Source organism: Apodemus sylvaticus, chromosome 9 (genome assembly GCF_947179515.1).
Source record: "Apodemus sylvaticus chromosome 9, mApoSyl1.1, whole genome shotgun sequence".
NCBI lineage: Eukaryota > Metazoa > Chordata > Mammalia > Rodentia > Muridae > Apodemus > Apodemus sylvaticus.
Genome location: NC_067480.1, coordinates 114,689,257 through 114,698,697, shown reverse-complemented (window position 1 = coordinate 114,698,697; position 9,441 = coordinate 114,689,257).

Below are 9,441 nucleotides of genomic sequence, written 5' to 3'. Positions count from 1 at the left end.
TCAAAACCAAAATTAGTATTTAATAAAAATTAATCTTGTTCAGAGATTAGAGTCATTTCCCTTGCCTACAGGAAAAGAAAATGGCACTTCATTGACTAGTGACTCCTATCTGGATTGTTAATAACCACACTAACACTTACTTTTACCTGAACAGGAAGTAAAAGTAATTGTTATTTATTTTCCTTAGATTTCCATTCCTTCCCAAACATCTCCATCAGATTCTGTACTAAGATAACTCCCAAAATGTTATAGAAGCACCCTTTGCTTTATGAAATAAGTGTTTCTCTCACTCCCCCAGGTATGTCCAATATTCTACCTTGATATTGTCTCTTCTCTCTTTTTTCTTTTGTTTTACGATGTATTTTTATTTTATTTGATATATTTTTATTTATATTTCAAATGATTTCCCCTTTTCTGGGCCCCCACTCTCCGAAAGTCACATAAGCTCCCTTCCCTCACCCTGTTCTCCCACCCACCCCTTCCACTTCCCTGTTCTGGTTTTGCCTTATACTGCTACACCGAGTCTTTCCAGAACCAGGGGCCACTCCTCCAGTCTTCTTGTACCTCATTTGATGTGTGGATTATGTTTTGGGTATTCCAGTTTTCCAGGCTAATATCCACTTATTAGTGAGTGCATACCAATCTTTTGAGACTGGGTTACCTCACTTAGTATGATGTTCTCCAGCTCCATCCATTTGCCTAAGAATTTCATGAATTCATTGTTTCTAATGGCTAAATAGTACTCCATTGTGTATATACCACATTTTTTTTTGCATCCATTCTTCTGTTGAGGGATACCTGGGTTCTTTCCAGCTTCTGGCTATTACCAATAGGGCTGCTATGAACATAGTGGAGCATATATCCTTATTACATGCTAGGGAATCCTCTGGATATATGCCCAGGAGTGGTATAGCAGGATCTTCCAGAAGAGGCATGCCCAGTTTTCTGAGGAACCGCCAGACTGATTTCCAGAGTGGTTGTACCAATTTGCAACCCCACCAGCAGTGGAGGAGTGTTCCTCTTCTCCACATCCTCGCCAACAACTGCTGTCTCCTGAGATTTTAATCTTAGCCATTCTGACTGGTGTAAGGTGAAATCTCAGGGTTGTTTTGATTTGCATTTCCTTGATGACTAATGATGTTGAGCACTTCTTAAGGTGCCTCTAGCCCATCCGAAGTTCTTCAGGTGAGAATTATTTGTTTAACTCTGTACCCCATTTTCTAATAGGGTTGTTTGGTTTTCTGGAGTCTAACTTTGTGAGTTCTTTATATATACTGGATATTAGCCCTCTATCTGATGTAGGATTGGTGATCTTTTCCCAATTTGTTGGTTGCCGATTTGTCCTTTTGATGGTGTCCTTTGCTTTACAGAAACTTTGTAATTTTATGAGGTCCCATTTGTCAATTCTTGATCTTAGAGCATAAGCTATTGTTGTTCTGTTCAGGAACTTTCCCCCTGTACCTATGTCCTCAAGGGTCTTCCCCAGTTTCTTTTCTATTAGCTTCAGAGTGTCTGGCTTTATGTGGAGTTCCTTGATCCATTTGGAGTTAAGCTTAGTACAAGGAGACAAGGATGGATCAATTCGCATTCTTCTGCATGCTGACCTCCAGTTGAACCAGCACCATTTGTTGAAAAGGCTATCTTTTTTCCATTGGATGTTTTCAGCCCCATTGTCGAGGATCAAGTGGCCATAGGTGTGTGGGTTCATTTCTGGATCTTCAATCCTGTTCCATTGATCCTCCTGCCTGTCACTGTACCAATACCATGCAGTTTTTAACACTATTGCTCCGTAGTATTGCTTGAGGTCAGGGATACTGATTCCCCCAGAATTTCTTTTGTTGTTGAGAATAGTTTTAGCTATCCTGGCTTTTTTGTTATTCCAGATGAATTTGAGAATTGCTCTTTCTAACTCTGTGAAGAATTGAGTTGAGATTTTGATGGGTATTGTGTTGAATTTTTATAGTGCTTTTGGCAAAATGGCCATTTTAACTATATTAATGCTGCCGATCCATGAGCATGGGAGGTTTTTCCATTTTTAATTCTTTAAAGACATAAAAAGGGCAATTCTCGGGGTGTGTTTGTGTGTGTGTGTGTGTGTGTGTGTGTGTGTGTGTGTGTGTGTGTGTGTGCTTGTTCACATGCCCGTTTCAGCTCTGGAACTCAAGGCCCTCTTGCCTAGATTATAACTAAGGGTAGTCTCTGGAATGCGACCTTTCACCTAGTTTCTAACAAAGAGCAGGGTCTCGAACTTCTGACCTTTTTGGGTCATTGGAGAGTTAGGATGTATTTTTTATCCTTTCAGGATGAATGGGAAGAGGAACTGTAGGAAGGAAGAACAGGAAAGGGATGAAGACTGCCCAGTAAAAGAAGATTAAAGATAATTTTAAAAGAGAGAGATACATTGAATTCACACTCAAAATTTGTTTATCTTTCAATCCTTTTGGAATATATTGGCTTAAGCCTTGGCTTGTAACAACCACACTAATTAGTGACATTGTGTTATATGGTTGTATAGGAGAATAGTTTTCTCAAAACAGCATGGATTTCTTCTCTAAGTCCACATTGTGTAAGCATAAATTAGGCTGTATCCATCATATCTAAAACACAAACATACAGGATGCCTTGGGCAATTTTCATGCCAACATCACAACAACCTTCCTCAAGTTTTTCCTAGTGCTGCCCATTCATCTGCAAGTATCATGATTTTGCTTTTCTTAGTGGATGAATGCTGTTTGATTGTGTAAATGTGACATGTTGTTACTACCTGTTTGTCAGGTGATGCACATCTAGACAGTTTCCATTTTCTAGTTATTATAAATAAAACAGAAATAAACATATATAAGGAAATATCTGTAGTAGCATACAGAGTCAATGGCATATATGCCAAATATTGATATAGCTGGATCTTTTGGAACATTGATTTACTTTCTTCCTTTTGGGAAAACACCACAATGAATTTCACAAGGACTCGTCCAGTGTTCACTCTAACCAACAGCAAAAGTCTTTGGTTTTTCCCATCATCTTTGCTATCATTTGCTGTCTTTTGTTTTACTGATCTTGGAAATTATGACTACTGAAGGATAGAATCTCATAACAATTTTCATTTTCATTTTGCTCAGCCCTGACAGAGATTCCCAGATTAAAGTCCTCTCATCAAGTTTCAGAAATGTATAAGGAAGAGGAAACAAAAATATTTACTCATGCATTCTAATAACAAAAATAAGACACAATCCTTCTTTGTCAATTTTTTCTTATTTCTTTGTCAATTTTATTTCTTATTTCTTTTTTAATATCTTTATTTCTTATGTATCATAAAAGGAGTGGAATTATATGAAATATTATCTGCCTACATTAATATTATCATAAACATTTCTATTATATTATGAAATATAGTGACTCTTGACTAATTGACCTGAGGATGGAGAGTGAGTGGAAGCAAGAAACTGAGATTTGTCAAGCTAAAGAACACATGTTATACAACCACACTTTTTTAAACTTCCCATCTCCTAAGCATGATTTCTGTATTCTATACTGTGTTTTGAATATGCTTGAAGAAAGACCAAAGGGAATAAAGGGATGCCCATAGCCCTCTCAGGATCCAGCCAGAATAGGAATATGAAAAGACAATAGCATCACAGGTTCCATTTAGGCTCACCCGAATCCATATGAGTGAGGAAGAGGAAGAGTCTCAAGATGTTCTCCAAACCACATTATTTTCTTCCTTCCCTCTCTCCATGATTCTGATATTTCTTTTCTTGTATCCACCTAGGGAGCCATTGTTAAAGTGGGAATTTCACAGAACAGCAGTAAGGTGCCTATAGCCTCAGGGACTTGCTTTCTTTCTTGTTGATGGAATGCCCTGTAGAGAGAGGAGATCCTATCTGCTGAGAGAACTCTTTTGGGTCTTTAATTACCTTGTGAAAAGTTGAGCAGGGCCCTGTTGATACTCTTCATTTAAGTGGATATGATAAAGTACATGAATAATACCTTTCGGAGGTAATCCCATTTGGCATTACATCTTTGTGAGAAGCCATGGGATCCTCCTCAGGAGGGTGTTGAACATCTTCCAATGGGGTTCCTAGAATTTCTGACAAGGTTAACAGCAGGACTGATCTCATGGATCAGCAGGCTGCCAGTGGGGAACTGACAAATAGGCTGAACTATGTGGCACAGCCTCCTCATTGTAGACATTGGTTTTACCTGTCTCAATTAAGTGGATGGGCATTAATTAAGTTTAAGAAATAGTAAAAAAGGAGTGGTCTGGCACTTTATGAGAAGGGAAGTTTTATGACATACAGTAATTGGATACTTCAGGCTGTCTGAAACTTGTGGTGTTCCTCCTGTCACAGCTTATTAAGTACTGACATCTCGGATGTGGTCCGCTATGGTGGACATTTATAATTTGTTTTGTTGTGAGTAAGGGTCTTGTTATATAGACAAAGCTATCATGAATCTATAAATCCTCCTGTCTCCATATCCAAAGTGGTGGAATTACTAAAGGTGTGCACTAATGTCCTGAGGTGAGACCTGGCTCCATTTATGAACCTCAACTGGGTTTTTAAAGCTACAAGCCTTGAACTAGTTTGGTGGCTTAGAAGTTAAAACCATTTGCTGACAAATGTGATGCCCCCAGTAAGTCCTTGTACTAGGAAGGAGAGACAAATGCTACTAAGTAGAAGCATGTGTGCAAACACACACACAGATGCACACACACACACACACACACACAAACACACACAGATGCACACACAGAAATTAAAAATTTATATAATATTCAGAATATATCATTTTAACTGCTATATGTGATGACTAAATACACATAATTTTTATTTTTGTTTGTTTCTTTGTATTTGTTTTGTTATCATATAAAGTTGCCAAATGCCTATGTGTAGTCACAGAAATTTACAAAATTGAGGCAGAAAATTATAAACTAGAAGTACCCCTAGTTAACAAAGAAGATATTCTGCTTGGAAATCACAAGCTTCCATGAAGCTATTTGTTGTCATCTATTAATCTGGGGTGTACTGGTGAGTACAGTGAGTGGTTGTGTTTTGATTCTTTCTTGCAGTTTTTAAATCTTAGTCTTAGTTGTTTTATAATAACAATAATTATTATAAATTATCAATAATATCATGAAATTATTATTATTATTATCATCATCATCATCATTATTATTATCATTATTATTACTATTTAATCATTTTTTTATAGTCCAGACTTTATCCCTCTCCTGGTCCAGCCTCTGACTGTTCTACATCCAATACCTCCTCCTTGCTCCCATCTCCAAGAGGGAGATACCCCCAACCTCTACCCCACCAGACCTCCCAATTCCCTGGAGCCTCATGTCTCTTTAGGGTTAGGTGCATCTTGGCTGACTGAGTGTAGACCTGGTAGTCCTCTGCTGTATATGTACTGGGGGCCTCATATCAGCTGGTGTATGCTGCCTGGTTTGTGGCTCAGTGTCTGAGAGAGGTCTGGGGTCCATGTCAGTTTAGACTACAGGTCTTCCAATAGGTTTGCCTTCCTCCTCAGTTTCTTCCAGCTTTTCTCTAGTTCAACCAATGGGGTCTTGAGTCTATTTCCATTGCTTCAGAATAAATATCTGCATCTGACTCTTTCAGCCTCTTGGTGGGTCTTTCAAAGTGCAGTCATGATAGGCCCCCTTTTTTGTGCACAACTCAGCATGAGTAATAGTTGCAGACTCCCCTTGGGTGGATCTCAGTTTGGGCTTGTCTCTAGACATCCTTTTCCTCAGGATTTTCTCCATTTTTGTCCCTGCAGTTCTTTCAGATGGGAACTCTTCTGGGTCAGAATTTTTTACTGTTGGATGGCAACCCCACCCTTCTACTTGATGCCCTCTTTTTTCTACTGGAAATGGGATCAACAAGTTCCCTCCCCTGACTCTAAGGCATTTCATCTAAGGTCTGCCCTTTGAGTCCTCAAAGTGAATATTGGCAAAAAAAAAAAAAAAAATTACAGAATGTAATCCCAAGATAAGGGTTTGTCTATCTTGTTGGTTTTTTTCAAAGAACCAGCTCCTGGTTTGTTTGATTCTTTGTATAGTTCTTTTTGTTTCTACGTGGTTGATTTCAGCCCTGTGTTTGATTATTTCCTGCTGTCTACTCCTCTTGGGTGTTATTTGCTTCCACGGGAGAAATATTCATTTTGTTTCTTTATTTTATAGGTTGCTACTTGTTGTGTTTACAAGCTATATATGTTTCCTCCTGGCATTTTTAGGATTAGAGCCAGGGTAGTGGAGGAAATGGCTTCAGAATTTTTTACTTTTCTCATGTAATACATGCTTGATGAAAACATTTTGAAACCAACCTTGGCAACCACTTATTTTCATATCAACTTTTACAATGGTAGAGAAAAGAGGGAGTATTATTGCATTTTTGTTGCAATCTGAATTTTCTATATATCTTTCTTCATGTTTTGTATATATCTCCATGGATAATTAAATCTTTAATAAATTAATTGAAATAAATCCAGATAGATATTGGGGCTTTATGCATACTTAAGCCTGAAAATAAAGGCTACTCTGAATTTTAAACATAATACATAAAATATAAATAGATAGAATGTGTGTTTCCAGATTAAGCTCTATTATAATTTCAAACCATCATTCAAATGTTACTTCCTCAAAAGATTTTGTATCAATTGGCTTGAATATTGGCTGATAAAATATGGTTAAAATTCACAAGGACTCGACATTACTATTTTATGTATGTGATTTTCTGCACTGTTTTAAAAATGTGACCTTTATATACTCAAAGGATAATCAGACTGAGAAAGAAACTAGGGAAATGACACCCTTCACAATAGCCATAAACAGTGTAAAGTATCTTGGGGGTGACTCTAACCAAACAAGTGAAAGACCTATATGACAAGAGCTTCAGATCTCTAAAGAAGGAAATCAAAGAAGATCTCAGAAAATGGAAAAATCTTCCATGCTCGTGGATTGGCAAGATTAATATAATTAAAATGGCCATCTTGCCAAAAGCAATATACAGATTCTATGCAATCCCCATTAACATCCCAACTCAGTTCTTCACAGAGTTAGAAAAAGCAATTCTCAAATTTATCTGGAATAACAAAAAACCCAGGATAGCTAAAACTATTCTCAACAGTAAAAGAACTTCTGGGGGAATTAGTATCCCAGACCTCAAGCAATACTACAAAGCAATAACTGCATGGTATTGGCACAGGGACAGGCAAGAGGACCAATGGAATAGAACTGAAGATCCAGAAATGAATCCACACACCTATGGTCACTTGATCTTTGACAAAGGAGCTGAAAACATCCAGTGGAAAAAAGATAGCCTTTTCAACAAATGGTGCTGGTTCAACTGGAGGTCAGCATGCAGGAGAATGCAAATTGATCCATTCTTATCTCCTTGTACTAAGCTCAACTACCTAGTTAAATGCCGGCCTTGGCCATACCTTTGACATATTCCAAAAGGCATAGGCCTCCTTTTGGTATTACTTTGGTTTTTTCTACAGTCATTTCTGAGATGGCCCCACTCACCACAGTTAAAACATTTGAAATCTTGGGTCCTTATCCTTCCACTGGGGCCCCTGCATGGCTATAGAAGGTGGCATGCTCAGGTTCCATGTCTTCCCTCTTAGGCATTTTGGCGAAGATTACCCACATGCATTCCAGAGAACTTTCCCAGTGCCAGGTCTCAGATGGCTAGGATCACCGGGCCATGCCCCCTCCCCACAGCTACAGATTCATACTCATACTCCTGGCCCTCTGGGCACCTTTTCTGGCTCTTCACACACCTGATCGTGACCCACTATCTCCCCTCCTACTTTATACCACACAGGTTCCGCCTTCCTCTGCCTTCCATGACTATTTTTACCCCTTCTGTGTAGGATCCAAGAATTTTTACCTAGGTTTAATTTTTTATTTAACTTCATTGGGTCTATGGGATGTGTCATAGGTATTCTGTACTTTTTGGCTAATATTCACTTATCAATGTGTACATACTGTGTTTTTTCTTTGGGGTCTGGGCTACCATACTCAAGATGATATGTTCTAGTTATAACCATTTCCTGAAAAATTCATGATGTCTTCATTTATAAGAGCTGATTAATATTTCATTGTGTAAATGTACATTTTCCCTATCCACTCCTCAGTTTAGACACATCTAGTTTTTTTTCCAATTTCTGGCCAATATATTGTATTATATTTAGTTTATCCAGTCTTATGTTGAGGTGATAGATCCACCTGAATTTGAATTTTGTGCAGGGTGATAAATAAAGATCTATTTGAATTCTTCAATAGGTAAATATCCACTTAGGCCAGCATAAGTTGTTGAAGATGCTTTTAATTTTCTTTTATCCTATTTGAAGGTTTTGGATTTTTGGTTGAAAATCAAATGTCTATAAGTATGTAGGTTCATGTCTGAGTCATTGATTCTGTTCCATTGGTTAACCTTTCTGTTTCTGTATCAATACCATGCAATTTTTGTTACTATTCCTCCCTAGTACAGCTTGAGGTCAGGGATGGTGATTCCTCCATAAGTTCTTTTATTGTTCAGGACTGTTTTGACTATCTTAGGGGTTTGCTGGTTGTTTGTTTGTTTTGTTTTGTTTTGTTTTCCATATGAAATTAAAATCTGCTCCTACAAAGACTGTAAAATATTTTGTGCAATTTTGATGGGAATTGCTTTAAATCTGTATATAGCTTTTGGTAAGATTATCATTTTCAGAATGAATACAACCAGTACATGAACATAGTAGAGCTTTCAATCTTCTAATATCTTCCTTGTTATTTTGTCCAGGGATTACAAGTTCCTCTTATACAGACATTAACTTTGCTTGGTCAGAGTTCCACCAAGATATTTTATATACTTTGTGGCTATTCTAAATGGTGATGTTTCCCTAATCTCTTTCGTGGCCTGTTTGTCATGTATATAAAAGAAGGCCATTTCTTAGAGTTAATTTTATATCCAGTCACATTGCTGAAGCTGTTTTTCAGCTGTAGACCATCCCTGGTAGAATTTTGGTGGTCACTTATGTATACGATCATGTCATCTGCAAATAGTTACACATGACTTCTTTCTTTCTAATTTGTATCCATTTGATCTACATTTGTTGTGTTATTGCTCTAGCTAGAACTCCATGTACTATTGAGTAGATAGAAAAAAAGTTGACAGTCTTGTCTTGTCCCTGATTTTACTGGGACTGATTCAAGCTTCTCTCCACTTAATTTGATGTTAACTATTTCCTTGATGTACATTCCTTTTATTATGTTTAAGTGTGTGCTTTGAATTCCTGATATCTCCAAACCCTTTAACATGAAGGGGAGTTGGAATTTGTTGAAGACTTTTGCAACATCTAAGGAGATCATCATGTGTTTTTTTCCTTTGAATTTGTTTATATAGTATATTACATTGATGAATTTTCAGATATTGAACCATCCCAGCATCCATG